Source organism: Eubalaena glacialis, chromosome 13 (genome assembly GCF_028564815.1).
Source record: "Eubalaena glacialis isolate mEubGla1 chromosome 13, mEubGla1.1.hap2.+ XY, whole genome shotgun sequence".
In the NCBI taxonomy this organism is placed as follows: domain Eukaryota; kingdom Metazoa; phylum Chordata; class Mammalia; order Artiodactyla; family Balaenidae; genus Eubalaena; species Eubalaena glacialis.
The window spans coordinates 31,887,650-31,903,809 of record NC_083728.1 but is presented as its reverse complement, the minus strand read 5'-3'; the positions used below and the strand labels follow the sequence as shown (position 1 = coordinate 31,903,809).

Here is a 16,160-nt window from a genome sequence, read left to right as displayed (position 1 = left end):
AAGCTTAGGTGTTCAAGGGGCAGAAGTGATTCAGGTGTGGCTGTCAGGAAGATGAAAAGGGGACAGTGTTAGGATAAGGCTGGGGGAGGTCAGCAGTGACCAGACCTTGGAAGATCTGAAAGGCCAGGGGAAAGCTTTGAAATTTCATTCCAAGTGCAATAGGGAGCTATTGAGGGTCTTAGAGGAATGAGACTACTCAATATTTTTCTAAATTGTTCTTGCTGCTCTGTTAAAATGGATTTGAGGAGGCAATTGCAGACTTAGGGAAAGCAGGCAAAAGCTACTACAATATTCAGGCAAGATATAAAAAGTGGCTTGGCCTGGGGCAGTAGCCTAGGGCAGCAGCAGTGGAGTCAGAGCATGAAGAATAGGCCTGAGATAGATTTGGCAAAAAGAACCAAAAGCACTTGCTGTAGCACTAGATGTGGAGAGGGAGGAAAAGGGAGGAGATGATGCCACCTGGTTTCCTGTCTTTAATGGTGGGTGGGTTATGGGCCCTTTACTGAGATGGGAAGGCCTGCAGAGAGTCATGCTTGGGGAGCGCAGTCAGGGTTCTGTTCCACCCATATTAACTTTTTCATACCTATGACGCCATAAGTCATCAGACGGGTGGCTGGATAGAGAGGTTGGGACTGAAGATAAAATTTGCCAGTTAAAATCATGAGAATGAAAATGATATACATTTAAGACCTGTGTTTGTAAATTAATGTTTGATTTTAAAACTTATAAGAAAAAATGAGAGCTTGAGGGGTATGTAAATAGAAGGGACTCAGGGGAGAGGAGCGGGCTGAGAACAGAGTCTGGGGATCCTCCAACATTCAGAGTGAGTGAAGGAGTTGTCCTTAAAGACAAGTAAGGAAGGGCTTTGGTGGGGGGAAAGGGGGGTTGGTAAGGAAGAAAACCAGGAGAAGCCAAGAAAGGATATGGGAGAGAATGATCAAGACCAAGGGAGGTCAAGGAAGACCTACTTGTGGGGGAGTGTAAATCACAGGAGACCTTTACTTGGGTAGTTTCAGTGAATTGGTGGGACCAAAGCCAGGTCAAGTGAGCTGAAGAACCCAGGGACCACAAGTACAGACAGCTCTCTGGAGAAGTTTTGCTGTGAAGGGAAATGGAGAAGTGTGTCTGTAGCTAGGGGAGAATGAGGGATGAAGGCAAAAAGGGGGTCCATAAAATGGAGGGGAGGGGTGGCAAAGCATGTTCTTACACTGTTGTGAATGATCCAGGGGGAAAGTAGCCACTTTTAATACTGGAGCGAGGGGAAGTAACTTGAAGAATGGGGGACAGGGAGCAGACCATCTTGGAACCCTAGTTAGGCATTAGCCTGTGGCAGGAGCCCAGCTAACAAGAGGAAAAGGGAGGGGGGCAAAGATGCAAAACGCAGATGTGGGGCCTTAACTGCACACACTTTCAGATGCACGCCTACCCATTCCAGTGACCCCCCTAGACACTTGCCGTTTTGCTGCCTGCTCCAAACACGGACAAGTTACCCATCCCCTCCGCGGATTGGCACGGGATGTGCCACCACCGGCAGACTGTTCAACCAACCTGTGGGCACATCTCACCACAGGTGCCAGCCACGGCGCTTCTCTTATCAGGCCATACCCCGCTTCCTGGTGCAAGCTCCGAGGGGGTCCCCAGGCCCCTCACCGGCTCTACCAGAGCCCCAGCCCCGACCCCTGGGCAGTGGCTTCTCTGAGTCCCTCCCCCAAATTGAGCATTCGACACTCCCTACCCCTTTCCGAGCCTGGCTCTCGCCTAGCCCAGCGCAGCCCGTGAGCCCCTAGTTGGCTCTTCGGAGAGAGCTGCTCCCCACATTCTCCGGGGGACACCCCGAGAAGACCACCTGGACGCCCTTTGGGAGGGCGGCCCAGCCTCTCCCCGTGTCCCAGCCGTCGCCCCGGCGCCTCCTCTTCCCTCCCCAGTGCCCATGCTCTGGGCGGCCCAAGCCGTCGCGGGGCGTCCGCGCCCGGCTTTGTCTGCGCCCACGGAGCGCGCCCGCCGGGCGCCGCGGGCACTCCCCAGCTGCACGCAGCCCCAGGGTCCTGCCTGCCTTCCACCCTCCCACAGCCCCTCGCCTCGGGACCACCGCCACCCGGCCTGACCGCCGCCTCCCACGACGCGAGCGAAGGGGCGCGGCGCCCACCGCCCTCGCCGGCCTCCGGGAATGCCGGGCAACCTGGCCCTCCCGCCCGAGCGCCGCTCCGGCTGCCGGAGCCCCGGGCCGGCCGAGCCCTCGGGGCCGCGGCGGGCCCCTCACCCTCCCGCGGCGGACGCAGCTCCAGCCTGCGCTCGAGCGGGGCCGGCGGCCGGGGGTCGGGGAGCCGGGAGCAGGCGCGCGTGGTACCTTTCCCTGCTGAGCCGGGGAAGTGAGTTTGCGACGAGCGGCTCTCCACCTCGGCCTCCTCCGCCTCCCCTTCTCTTCAGCCGCCTGGCTTCCTCCTCCAGCCGCCGCCGGGACCGTAGGGGCCCGAGCCAGCCGCCGCGGCCTGTGTGGGGCCCCGCTCCGCCTAGCGTCCCCGGCCCACCCCTCCCTGTCTGTTCAGGCCCGGCCCCCGCTCCGCCTCGGGGCGGGGACGCAACGAGCTCCTCCCCTGACCCTCCCGCCGCGGGTGGGGAGGCTGAAGGCTGCGTTGTCAGACAACCTCAGTGACTCTCCTTGCGGAGGGACCCGGGTCCAGCGCTCCCCACCTGGGTTCCACGGCCCCCTCCTCAGGCTGGGCGCCGAACGTCCCCACCTGTCCCCAAAAGAAAAGCAGGCAGCCCAGCCTTGCGCGCCCTGTGCTTGGGCGTAACGTGGAGCCGAAGCTGCCTGCCAGGCGACGAGCAGAGCAAGGACGCAGGCCTCAGTTTACCCGCAGAACTCGAAACCCTCCTGTTGAAAGGAAGGGGCGCCTCTCTGTCCTCCCGGAGCTGCCTTCACTCCAGCAGACCCTCCACTGGATCTCAGTTGGGGTCAGAGGGCTCGTCCCCAGGGGGCCACCTCCAACCTCATTTTCTCTGCAACACTACTGCCGCACCCAGCCACCACCACCCCCTCCCATACCTCCTCTCATTAATCTCGAACCTTCAACTGCAAGGGGAAAGGGGGCATTCAAATCGCTGGAGCCTGTCCCTTCACAGCCACGACCTTGAGCGGAGGTGGCCTCTGTAAGAAGTATCTTTCACTGGTACCTACTGCCTCGTCCTGAATTTAATAAAACCCGAAGCAACTGTAAGTATGAGGGTCATTTTTTTCCTTAAAAAAAAAAATCAAAGATTTGGAGGTTATTTGTTTATTCTTTTTCTATTTGAGATTCTGCTCCCCAGTAGTCTTTCATTGTTCTACTTTAAGGGGGGGTAGGGGGCAGTGGTCTCTGACAATTTCATTCTGTTTAACCTGTGAGCATCTCCAGGGCCTCCTGGGGCTGATAGAGATCCAGTCCAACGGGGGCAAGCCTTCTGTGGAAGCTGGGTCCCTGCCTGAACTGTCTTTCAGGCTGAGGAGGGTGCCCCACCTAACCTGGACCCCACAGGGAACCCACCAGGCCCCAGTGCAGAGCATAGGTACACATGGGTCCAGAGGCCAGGAAGACAGAGGTGTTCCTGCAGAAATGGAGTTTGATGCTCCCCTGAAAGAGGGACACTCTTGAGTACAGACTGCAGGCCAGGGACAAGGTGAATTTCAGGTGAGGTTTCTTCTTAGCGCAAAGTCCTTGTCATTGCCCAAGCTATTCCCTCCACCTAGAAGCCTTTCTCCCTGCTCCTAACAAACCCCTGTGTCCCCTTGGAGTTAAATGTCAGGTTAAATGTCACACCCCCCTTTGTGAATCCTTCCCTGTCACCAAGGAGAGCAGAATGTTTATAAGTGGGCTCTCAGGATTAGCTTTCTTGGGTTTGGATTCTGCCTCCATGTGGCCTTGAGGAAGTTAATCTGTGTTTCAGTTTTCTCATCCGTAAAATGGTCTCTACTCCAAAGACTTGTATTAAACAAGATTAAGATGGACTTGACAGAGCTTCCCTGGTGGCGCAGTGGTTAAGAATCCACCTGCCAATGCAGGGGACACGGGTTCGAGCCCTGGTCCTGGAAGATCCCACATGCCACGGAGCAACTAAGCCCATGTGCCGCAACTACTGAGCCTGCACTCTAGAGCCCATGAGCCGCAACTACTGAAACTCGCACGCCTGGAGCCCGTGCTCTGCAACAAGAGAAGCCACCGTAATGAGAAGCCCACGCACCGCAACGAAGAGTAGCCCCTGCTCACCAAAGCTAGAGAAAAGCCCGCGCGCAGCAACAAAAGACCCAACACAGCCAAAAATAAAATAAATAAAATAAATTCATTAAAAAAAAATCTTACACTCTTTAAAAAAAAAGAAAAAGGTGGACTTGACAAATTACAAATGTTGGGAAACTATTTAAATTGACTTGTTGTAAGCAAATAGGAGATGTGCAGGCTCACATAACAGAAGACTCCAATGGTATGACTGATCCAGTACCAAGAATCTCAAAAAATATCAAGACTTGGTCTTCCTCTTCTCATCTCTCATCTCTGTTCTTTGCAGCAACAGGATGGCTGCCAGCAGCTCTAGGCTCCATCCTCACAGCCCAAGTCCTCATTTCTTTCAGCTGTCCCAGCAAAAAGCAAAGGTACACCAAGTTGGCTCTGACTGGGTCACATGTCATTGTTGGGGCCTGAATCACAAGCCCAACCCTGGGGTTGATCCCATCTAAACCACAGGGATGGAGAGTGAGGAAGGGTGAAGTCAGGGCACTGTTTACCATTAGAAGATGAATGGACCCCAAACTGTGTGCCAAGCACACAGTAGGTTCACAAAAAAATATTGGCCATTATTGAAGACCTTCATTATGTTTCAGGGGTGCCCACTACCTTTTGAACATTCTTCTATGTTTGGGAAACTTTCCTGCACCACCTACTTTCAAAGCCAGAAACACTCTTTCCCAATCTCCTGGCATCATCCAACTCCTGCCAACCAGATGCACTATTGCAAATTTTCATATGAAAGTGAGCAAGGTCTGGAGACAGGCATCACCCAGAATCCATTCAGGAGGAGAATGGTACTGGTGGCACCTGGCTTTAGGAACAACAGTGGCAGAAGTGCTGGAGTACCTGCCAAAAAAATGAAGGTGCACATTTCAGTTGTCTATTGCTGTGTAACAAACCACCCCCAAAACTTAATGGCTTAAAAGAACAATGATTTCTTCCTTACAATTCTTTGGGTGCACTGTGCCCAGCTAGATTGTTCTTCTGCTGCATTCAGTGTTGACTAGGGACATCAACTGGAAGCTTGTCTGGAGCTGGAACAATCCAAATGGCTTCTCTCTCCGTGTGACCTCTCCAACAGAATATACTAACAACATGGCAGCCTGGCTTCCCAGAGGGTGAAAATGGAAGCTGCCAGGCATCTTAAGATCTAGGCCTTGGGGCTTCCCTGGTGGCGCAGTGGCTGAGAGTCTGCCTGCCAATGCAGGGGACACGGGTTCGTGCCCTGGTCTGGGAAGATCCCACATGCCGCGGAGCAACTGGGCCTGTGAGCCGCAATTACTGAGCCTGAGCGTCTGGAGCCTGTGCTCCGCAACAAGAGACGCCGCGATAGTGAGAGGCCCGCGCACCGCGATGAAGAGTGGCCCCCGCTTGCCACAACTAGAGAAAGCCCTCGCACAGAAACGAAGACCCAACACAGCCATAAATAAATAAAAAATAAATTAAAAAAAAAAAAAGACCTAGGCCTAGAACTGCCAATTCATTATTTCTGTCACATTCTATTAGCTAAAGAAAGTCACAAAGCCAGCTCAGATTCAAGGGGAGGATAAACTGACTCTACCTCTTGATGGGAGGAAGTGGGGTGTTATATTAGTTTACTAGGGCTGCTGCAACAAAGTCCCACAAACTGGGTGTCTTAATCAATGTATTGTCTCATAGTTGTGGAGGTTGGAAGTCTGAGACCAAGGTGTCAGTGGGGTTGATTCCTTTTATGAAAGAGAATCTGTTCCATTCCTCTCTCCTAGCTTCTGATGGTTTGGTGTTCCTGGGCTTGTAGATGCAATGCCCCAGTCTCTGCCTTCATTCCTTTATCTTCACGTGAGTTCTCCCAGTGTGCCTATGCCTATCTCTGTGCCCAAATTCCCTCTTATAAAGACACCAATGGACTAGCGCCCACCCTGATGACTTCATTTTAACTTGATTACCTCTGTGAAGACCCTATCTCCAAATAAGGTCGCATTCTGAGGTCCTGTGGATTAGGACTCCAATATATCTCCAACATATCCAAGATGTCTATTGGGAGGGACATAATTCAACCCATAACAAATGTGCATACAGGAATAGAAGGAATCCTTAGGAGCCATCTTTGCAGATAATCTACCACAAAGCAGAAGCCCCAAGAAATACCTCTCTCTTATCTTCAAGAACAGATTCCTTGGGTAGGCAGTTTTAACTAGGGCCTGGAACTTTAAATGCTCCTTACAAATCAAGCCACCAGCATCAGCCTTGGGTATAACCTGTTTTCCTGTCCCCCCAAGGGAGACTTTGGAGCCTGATTGGTGCAAAGTGGCCTGGAGGTAAGACAGCTCCTCATTGGTTTCTCCCAGAATGACAAAAGGAAGAAGGTCAGGCTCAGGCACCTGACCAGCTGTGAGGCCTTTAGCAAGTTTGCCAGATTCCCTTTTGTCATCCTTTAAATGGGGGTAGTGATAAAAGCCTGTCTCTCAGGGTTGTGGTGAAAATTGAAAAGAATAAAGGACGTGAAAACTGATGTCTAAACCATCAGGCCCCCTCTAGATATCAGTAATTATTAACATCAGTCTCTGCCACATCAGTACAGCTGACTTACACTGCATTTTGAGTTGAAACATTAGTAAAGCGTTAATCATAGACTTCATGTGTGTGGAGAACTTCACAATTTACAAAGTACTTCCACACCCACCATCACAGGGAGTTGGGTCTCCCTGTGTTATGAGAACAGAGCCCTTGAAGAAGGGCTTTAAGAAGTGTATTAGTAACAATAATGCTGCCTGCTATAGCAAGGAGACCCAAAAATACAGTGGTTCGAACATAAAAGAAATGTATATCTTACCCACATGATAAAGAAGTGTTCCCATTTCATAATGGCCTTCCTCCACATAGTGATTCAGGGATCTAGGCTCATTTCAACTTGTGCCTTCAGCAACCATTACAGCCTTATAGTCATCTGCACAACGCCGGCAGCAGAGGAAAGCCTTAGCTTGAAAAATGACATTACTTCAACTCACGTACCATTAGCCAAAACAAGTCACATAGTCACACCTAAATACAAGGAAGGCCGGGAAATGTGTTCTAGCTGGGAGCCCAGGAAGGATAGGAAAGTGATTTTTGGTGAACAGCCAGCAGCCTCTTCCGTGGGGGAGTTTATAAAGTTCTAGAAGGGATGGGTCACATATTCCCAAGGCAGTATAGTTTCTGGTTGGAGGATGCAGTGAGTTGACGTATGGGCCATAATTCTTCACTTCCCTGTGTAGTATTGTGCTCCCATATTATTGCCATGGACTCAGGGAGGTGGAGTATATTTTCCCACCCACTGATATTGGGCTTGACTGTATGACTTTCTCTGATCAATGAAATGGGGTAGAAGTGGTAGTGTGTCAGTTGTGAGCCTCAGTCTTAAGAGTTCCTGCATGTTTCTACTTCCTTCTTATGCTTTCACCATCTCCATTAGAAATGCTCCCCTGGATAACTACTGCCCTTCAGTCTGGGGCCACAAAATGAAGACACAAGAAGCAGACCAGAGCTCAACCCAGCACTTAGAGCCAAACTCCCTAAGGCCATTTATCTTGAAGCACCTGTCTGATGCAAGCCTAGATAAGCCAGCACCCAGCCAACTTATAGATACATGAGATCAACAGTCACCTCAGTCAACCCACATACACATGAGAAATAAATACTAGTTGTTGTATGCCACCGAGGTTTCACGGTTGTTGCACAGCACTGTTGTGGGAATAGCTACTGATATAGAAGGACAAATAAAGAGTATCATCGTTCCCCACCCCCAGCCTTTTACAAGTTATGTCAATTCCATCTGATTGAAGAAAGAGTTAGAAAACAAGAGAGTACTTGGCTCAAAACCGGGCATGCAGTATATGAATATTGCATCTGAAGTCAAGGCCAAACTGTATACTTTATCTTGTCCTCGCCACACACCCTGACTGGAGTCCTTAGGTTTCTCCTCCAGGACAGGATTCCCTGATCTTCAGCCAACATCCTTGGTCACTGTACATTTGTTCTGATGGAATAATGATGCACTAATGAAAATACACTAACAGACACAGGCAAAGGATACAAGCTCCATTGCTGTAAGTAAGTCTTCAACTTTGTACACCTAGCAGCGGGAGATACTGAGCAGACCCTAATGGAGGGACCAGCACCTGTGGCCTTCAGGTTCCCATTAAAGGAGGCCAGCTGCAGCTAAGACCACCCCATCAAGATGAGGCTCCTGAAAGCAATCTTGAGAAAGAAAAACGGAGCTGGAGGCAACAGACTCCCTGACTTCAGACTATACTACAAAGCTACCGTAATCAAGACAGTATGGTACTGGCACAAAAACAGAAATATAGATCAATGGAACAGGATAGAAAGCCCAGAGATAAACTCACGCACATATGGCCACCTTATTTTTGATAAAGGAGGCAAGAATATACAATGGAGAAAAGACAGCCTCTTCAATAAGTGGTGCTGGGAAAACTGGACAACTACATGTAAAAGAATGAAATTAGAACACTCCCTAACACCATACACAAACATAAACGCAAAATGAATTAAAGACCTAAATGTAAGGCCAGACACTATAAAACTCTTAGAGGAAAACATAGGCAGAACACTCTATGACATAAATCATAGCAAGATCCTTTTTGACCCACCTCCTAGAGAAATGAAAATAAAAACAAAAATAAACAAATGAGACCTAATGAAACTTAAAAGCTTTTGCACAGCAAAGGAAAATGTAAACAAGACGAAAAGACAACTCTCAGAATGGGAGAAAATATTTGCAAATGAAGCAACTGACAAAGGATTAATCTCCAAAATTTCCAAGCAGCTCATGGCAGCTCAATATCAAAAAAACAAACAACCCAATCCAAAAATGGGCAGAAGGCCTAAATAGACATTTCTACAAAGAAGATATACAGATTGCCAACAAACACATGAAAGGATACTCAACATCACTAATCATTAGAGAAATGCAAATCAAAACTACAATGAGGTATCATCTCACACTGGTCAGAATGGCCATCATCAAAAAATCTACAACCAATAAATGCTGGAGAGGGTGTGGAGAAAAGGGAATCCTCTTGCACTGTTGGTGGGAATGTAAATTGATACAGCCACTATGGAGAACAGTGTGGAGGTTCCTTAAAAAACTAAAAATAGAACTACCATACGACCCAGCAATCCCACTACTGGGCATATACCCTGAGAAAACCATAATTCAAAAAGAATCATGTACCACAATGTTCATTGCAGCTCTATTTACAATAGCCAGGACATGGAAGCAACCTAAGTGTCCATCGACAGATGAATGGATAAAGAAGATGTGGCACATATATACAATGGAATATTACTCAGCCATAAAAAGAAACGAAATTGAGTTATTTGTAGTGAGGTGGCTGGACCTAGAGTCTGTCATACAGAGTGAAGTAAGTCAGAAAGAGAAAAACAAATACCATATGCTAAAGCATATATATGGAATCTAAAAAAAAATTGGTTCTGAAGAACCTAGGGGCAGGACAGGAATAAAGACACAGACATAGAGAATGTACTTGAGGACACGGGGAGGGGGAAGGGTAAGCTGGGACGAAGTGAGAGGGTGACATGGACACATATACACTACCAAATGTAAAATAGATAGCTAGTGGGAAGCAGCCACATAGCACAGGGAGATCAGCTTGGTGCTTTGTGACCACCTAGAGGGGTGGGATAGGAAGGGTGGGAGGAAGACGCAAGAGGGAAGAGATATGGGGATATATGTATATGTATAGCTGATTCACTTTGTTATAAAGCACAGACTAATACAGCATTGTAAAGCAATTATACTCCAATAAAGATTTTTAAAATAAAAAAAATTTAAAAATTAAAAAAATAAAAAGATGAGGCTCCTGACAGATCCACTAAAGCAGGTTCTCTCAGACTGTGTACAAAGCACTGGGGGACTCTGTTAAATGCATGTTCTGATTCAGCAGGTCTGGGGTGGGGCCTGAGATTCTGCATTTCTAACCAGCTCCCAGGTGAAGCTGATTCCTCTGATCCTCAGGCCAGACTTTGAGTAGCAAAGGTCCAAAGCAAAGGTATCAACCTTAGCTGAATAATGGAATAACCTAGGAAGCTTTAAAAAGCACTGACACCTGGGTCCCACCCCTAAAGGTTCTGATGCAGGGGGTCTGGGGTGCCACTTGGGCATCCTGATTATTCCAGTGTGTAGCCACTGCTCTGAAAACACCCTCTGCTGTTTTCAGGGGGTTTGTGCCTTCTTGCCTCCTCCCTGCTTTTCTGGAGGCTCTGGCTCTGCTTGCCTGCCTACCCTTTACTTTACCAAGTAAGGGAATTTAATTTTTTTTAACTAAAATGATTCCCATTTTGTGAAAGAAGAGACAATTAAACACCAATCAAAAAGGTAAAATAAGAAGACAAAAATGAAGTCCTTTAAATTGAACAAACATGACCTTGTGAAAGTCCCACCCTCCTGCTCTTCCTCTCCTAGTTCACAGGTACCTGGTGCAAAGAATCCCAGGGCCCCGCGTGCAGCCCAGGGCCTCCTTCTGTCCACCTGGAAAGTTGGCCATTGAGATGAGAAGGCCTTAACAACTCCACAACCAGGTGTAAATAAGTGAAATATATTTGCTTTCTAACCCAATAGTTTAATACCTGTTTTATATCAAAACAAGGATAGAAACATGGAGATGAACTTAAATTTTATGTGAGTTTTTTAGATGAAATCCCAGACTTCAAAGTAATTCAGGGTCTGCTACCAATGGCCTCGGGCTGGAGGTGGGGGCCGACTTTTGGAGGGTTTGGAAGGGTTGCCAGATTTAGCAAATAAAAATTTAGGACACCCAGTTCAATCTGAATTTCAGACAATGAGTCATTTCTTAGTGGAAGCATGGGCCCCAGTCACACAGTAATGAGTGACAGAGTTGTGCCCCTGAACCCATGTCTGTCTGGTTGTTCACCGTCATAGTTGGATGCAATCAGGCCAGGACGTAGACCCTGGCAAGCTCCAGATGACCTCAGGAATTCTGCAAAGCATCAAAGGGCATCCACCTAGACTCTAAGCTTATGTGGGTTTTATTTGTTCCTTGGATTTTTTTTGTTTGACCATCTTTGTCTACTTGGGCTCTTGTGCTCAGAGCTTAGCGGTTGGGTCCTAGGCAATCACCTTGAAAACAGAGCACCAACTTCTTGGCCTCGATTCCTCCATGCCTCCACCACCATCTGTCCCCCACACGTCTAGCCTTACTCCCACCCTTTCCCCACTCGTACCACCAACCCCTAGAAACCTTGTCAATCTCCAGCCTAACCCTGTATAGTAGCCACTGCACAGGATTTGGGGAAACCAAGAAAAACAAAGATGTGTGTCTCAAATCACATGAACTAGTCAAGAGAGGCAGAGCAGAGAGGGGACGTGGTTAAGGGTAAACCATTCTCCAAGCTCTTTGCCGTCTCTGGTCCTAATGCCCTCATATAGAAGTGGGAGCTCTGAGCAAGATGCCTTCTAACATTATCCCCTCTGGGTGCTGCCCTTCTGGCTTCTGAGACCTCCCCCACCCTCCGAAGAGCTGTGCACTGTGCACTCAGCTTCAGTCAGGAGATATTTTCTGAGCCCTGAGTCTGTGCCAAGCTCAGTCCAGGTGACTGTCTCACAACATCCCAGACATCAGAGTGGGACAGCCCAGGACCTCACAGCTCTGGTGGGGCAGACTGACCTGGTCATGGCTGAGTGTGTGTGCCTGTGTGTGTCAGCATCCTGGCCCCCACCCCACCCTGGGGGGCTGTGGCAGACAGCGTTGCTGACCACAACGCACTGTGTCGGTGACAAGTAAACAGGATGGGTTGATTGCTGCCTCCATAAGCAGATGCCAGTCACCATCTAAACAGGAAAGAAAACACTCAACCCATGGGGAGGGGAACCTTCACTACTCTCTGTGTTGTAGGAGAGAGGGGAGGAATGGATACAGAAAAACAAAGATGGACAGAGAGGCAGTGAAGGAGACAGAGAGAAGAAAACCAGAGCCAGCATCATAGGCAGTACCAAAACCAAAGTCTTGGGCTGCTGTGTTTCCACCAGCTGCTCTGTGCCCCCAAAGGTGCCCCTACTTGCCAAGCTCCCTTGCCTCAGGCCTGCCTCCCCACATCTGACCTCCTGCCCCTCCTCCCATGCAGGCCTCCCCCCACTCCTGCAGGCCCTGATCAGGCTATAGCTTGTCCTAGAAATCCTCGAAGATAAACCATCTCCAGGGCTCCCTCCCTTTTGCACAGAAAAGTTCCAAAGTGTGTCTGTCTCCAGCCAGATATATTCCTGGAGGACTCATCTTCTCTCGTTTTGGGCCACTGCTGAGTATATTAATATTGTAGGATACTCAATTTCTCCCATTTTCAAATAGGGACACTGAGCCCTTTGTTGGTCCACCCAGGGCCACCAGAAAATGAACAAATTTAGCCTCCTGCATTTTAGCCCTTCATGTCCTATCCTCTTTCCTGGTCCACTTATCCCTGATCTTTCTTGGCCTGCCTCCCCAGGTCTCTGTATCTTAATAGGAGCACCCAGGGCTGGTGACTCAGGTAGGTGGAGGCTGGGGCTGCCAACTTCCTGGGAGGAGCACTTACCCATTAAACAGACCATCCTCTGAGTCACTGGGAGGACTGGGAGATCCTGGAGGTTGGCAGAGACTGACTCATCCTTGTCTTTATTTAGTGGAGGAGGAAAAGGCCTCACACATAGGCGAATGGCCAGTTCATCATTGTTTCCCCAGAGACTTGAAACCTGGAATTGAGCCATGTGGAAAGGTGGAGCAGATCCCTGTGACAACCCTGGAAGACATGACCTGGAGAGAGAAAGGAGAGTCTAGGGTCCTTTCAGAACACTGTGGCAGGAGCAAAGATCAAGATACACAAAACATTCAAATTCAGACTGAGAAAAATAAAAAGTACATTTGAAGGATGTGTTTGCCTTGTGAAATAATCTTTCATCAGAAAGATCAGAGCTCCTTTAAACAGCATTCTGTTCTTGGCAATTCCCAGGGTTTGTTTATAGATCTGTCACTAGTTAAGAGAGAAGACTCTCCGGAGCTCACAGCACTAGGAACTTCTGCCCCAGAGAACAGTAGCCATTCTCACCTACAAGTTGCAGATCATCCCCAGTGCCCTCAAGTTCCTTCACTCTAGTTCAGAGCTTCTCAAACTTTCAGAATCACCTGGAAAGCCTGTGAAAAACACAGATGGCTGGGCTCTACCCCAGAGTTTCCGATTCAGTAGGTTTGGGGTGGTGCCTGATCACCAATAGGTTTTGCATTTTTAAGAAGTTCCCAGGTGAGTCTCATTCTGCTGATTCATGAAGCACACTTTGAGAATAACTGATCGAGTTAGCTGCACCGGCCTGCACTCTCTGCACACACCCCAGAGAACTTGGATAGCTAGTGCTACTGGGAAAGTCACTCAGTCTAGGCACTGGTCTCCCTTTACATCCAGGGCCACAGGGCACTCTGCATTGCCTGCTGGGCACACTGCACTTCCTGTGCATATTGCCTCTCCCACTCTCTGCTATGACTGGTTCACACCTTCTCCTCTGTCTTCAAACCTCCAACACCCCCTCGTGTGCCCAGCCCACCTAGTGAAGAAACAGACACAAACCTCTTCATCACTTCGCTCTTCATTGAGGAAGCAGACGCCATCCTCTTCCCACCACTAAATCATCAGACCCCCCCCGCTCAGGGCCCACTCTCTTTGCCCAGCCTGCTCAGACACAGAGGAGGTCCTGCACTCATCAAAAACCATTCACATCACTTGTGTCCCTCCTCCTTTAGTTCTCCCTCATCTCCTACTTCTTCCCTCACTTTCTCTCTTATGGGAATAGTGGACCATTCCCACAAGCATACAGACATCTTCCAGCGTTTCTCATCTTTTAAAAAAAGGAGGGGGGGGATGAAGGGCTTTCTTAGACCTCTGTATCTGCCCCCAGCTACCACCACATTCCTCACCTAATATTCAAAGCAAAACTTCTTCAAGGTATTATGGATGATTCCCATCACCACTTCCTCCCTTCTCAACCCACTTTAGTCTGCCTTCCTTCCTTTGCACTCTGCTGAAACCCCAACGACTCCCTCATTCCCAAATCCTGTGGTCCTCACTCAATCTCTCAGAAATATTCAAGATTGCTGACTACTGCCTCCAGCCGAGATTTTCAGCTCTTGGCTTCTTTGGTCTCACCCTCCCCTGGTTTTCCTCCTACTTCACTGGATGTGCCTCCTGAGTGCTGGAAGGCTCTAGTCTTGGAACTGACCACCTTCCCTTCCCTACACTCTTTCTAGCCCCATGGCTCCAACATGGTGTCTGCTAAATCTGCATCTATAGCCCATGATCACTTCTCCCATGCCTGGATTTTTGTCCAACTACCTTGAGCATCTCAAACTCAACATACCCAAAATAAAACACTTGATTTCCCCCGCGCAACTAGTGTGTGTGTGTGTGAGAAAATATACATAACATAAAATGTACCATTTTAATCATTTTTAAGTGTACAATTCAGTGGTATTAAGTATATTTACAATGTTGTATAACCACACCACTATGCATTTCCAGAACTTTTTCATCATCCCAAACAGTTCAATAAAAACTTCCCTTCTCCCCTCCCCAACCCTCCCACTCTCACCTTAGTCCCTGGTAACCACTATTCTCCTGTTTCTATGAACTTAACTATTATTAGATATCTCATATAAGTGGAATCATGTAATATTTCTGTCTGCCTGCCCAACTTTTTCCTCCCTCAAGTGCTACTATCCCCCAGTTGCCCAATACTTCAGAGCAAATAAGTTTCTGAGCTGCTGTTCTTCAACTTTATTTTTTCAATTATTTCTGTTTTGTTTTTTAAAATTTTTAAATATGGAAAATAAAATAGCCAAAAAAGACATAACACCATGCTCCTACTTCTCAGATTTAATCATTGTTAACATTTTATGTCAGTTGCTTTAGCATTTTTAAATACAAGAAATAAAGCATTACAATTCTTAATCCCACCACTGGAGTCAACAATAGATAAGTTAAATATGCATCATTTAGCCAATTTTTATAGTGTACACTTATACTATATTTAACCTAATCTGAGACACCATCAGTTGTAAGTTGTTTAAAAAGAAAAACGGCACCAATTAAACTACGAAACAATATGTTCTAATCTTAGATTTTATTTTATCAAATGTATTGAAAGAACTCCTTTAGACGTATTTAGACATATATATTTCATCAAACCATATTTCATCAAATCTAAAATGCCATCTATTTTAAGATGTGTCCTGATTCAGAGATTTTGTTAATGTGTGTCTTAGAACCAATGAATAAATTTCAAGCAAAGTAAAATTGGTTATTCCTAAAACTTCACAACTAAAGTTCAACTCTTCTGCATCACTTTTTTTTTTTTAAACATCTTTATTGAAGTATAATTGCTTTACAATGGTGTGTTACTTTCTGCTTTATAACAAAGTGAATCAGTTATACATATACATATGTTCCCATATCTCTTCCCTCTTGCATCTCCCTCCCTCCCACCCTCCCTATCCCACCCCTCTAGGTGGTCACAAACCACCGAGCTGATCTCCCTGTGCTATGGGGCTGCTTCTCACTAGCTATCTGTTTTACGTTTGGTAGTGTATATATGTCCATGCCACTCTCTCACTTTGTCACAGCTGACCCTTCCCCCTCCCCATATCCTCAAGTCCATTCTCTAGTAGGTCTGTGTCTTTGTTCCCGTCTTACCCCTAGGTTCTTCATGACCTCTTTTTTTTCCCCCTTAGATTCCATATATATGTGTTAGCGAACGGTATTTATTTTTCCCTTTCTGACTTACTTCACTCTGTATGACAGATTCTAGGTCGATCCACCTCACTACAAACACCTCCATTTCATTTCTTTTTATGGCTGAGTAAT

The 16,160-nt window shown here is 47.6% G+C and overlaps 1 protein-coding gene across 7 annotated transcripts in view; it reads right to left on the bottom strand.

The window, feature by feature from the left end:
* SMOX (spermine oxidase) overlaps positions 1 to 2,523 on the bottom strand; it is a 46,180-nt gene extending 43,657 nt beyond the window's left edge. For 5 of the 7 annotated variants that reach the window (XM_061207829.1, XM_061207832.1, XM_061207834.1 and 2 more), the window contains exon 1: positions 2,348 to 2,523. The gene's annotated coding sequence lies outside the window, so the exon portion shown is untranslated. The remainder of the gene's footprint in view (positions 1 to 2,347) is intronic. The other 2 variants (XM_061207830.1, XM_061207835.1) reach the window with 2 other exon arrangements.
* Between the last annotated feature and the right edge of the window lie 13,637 nt (positions 2,524 to 16,160).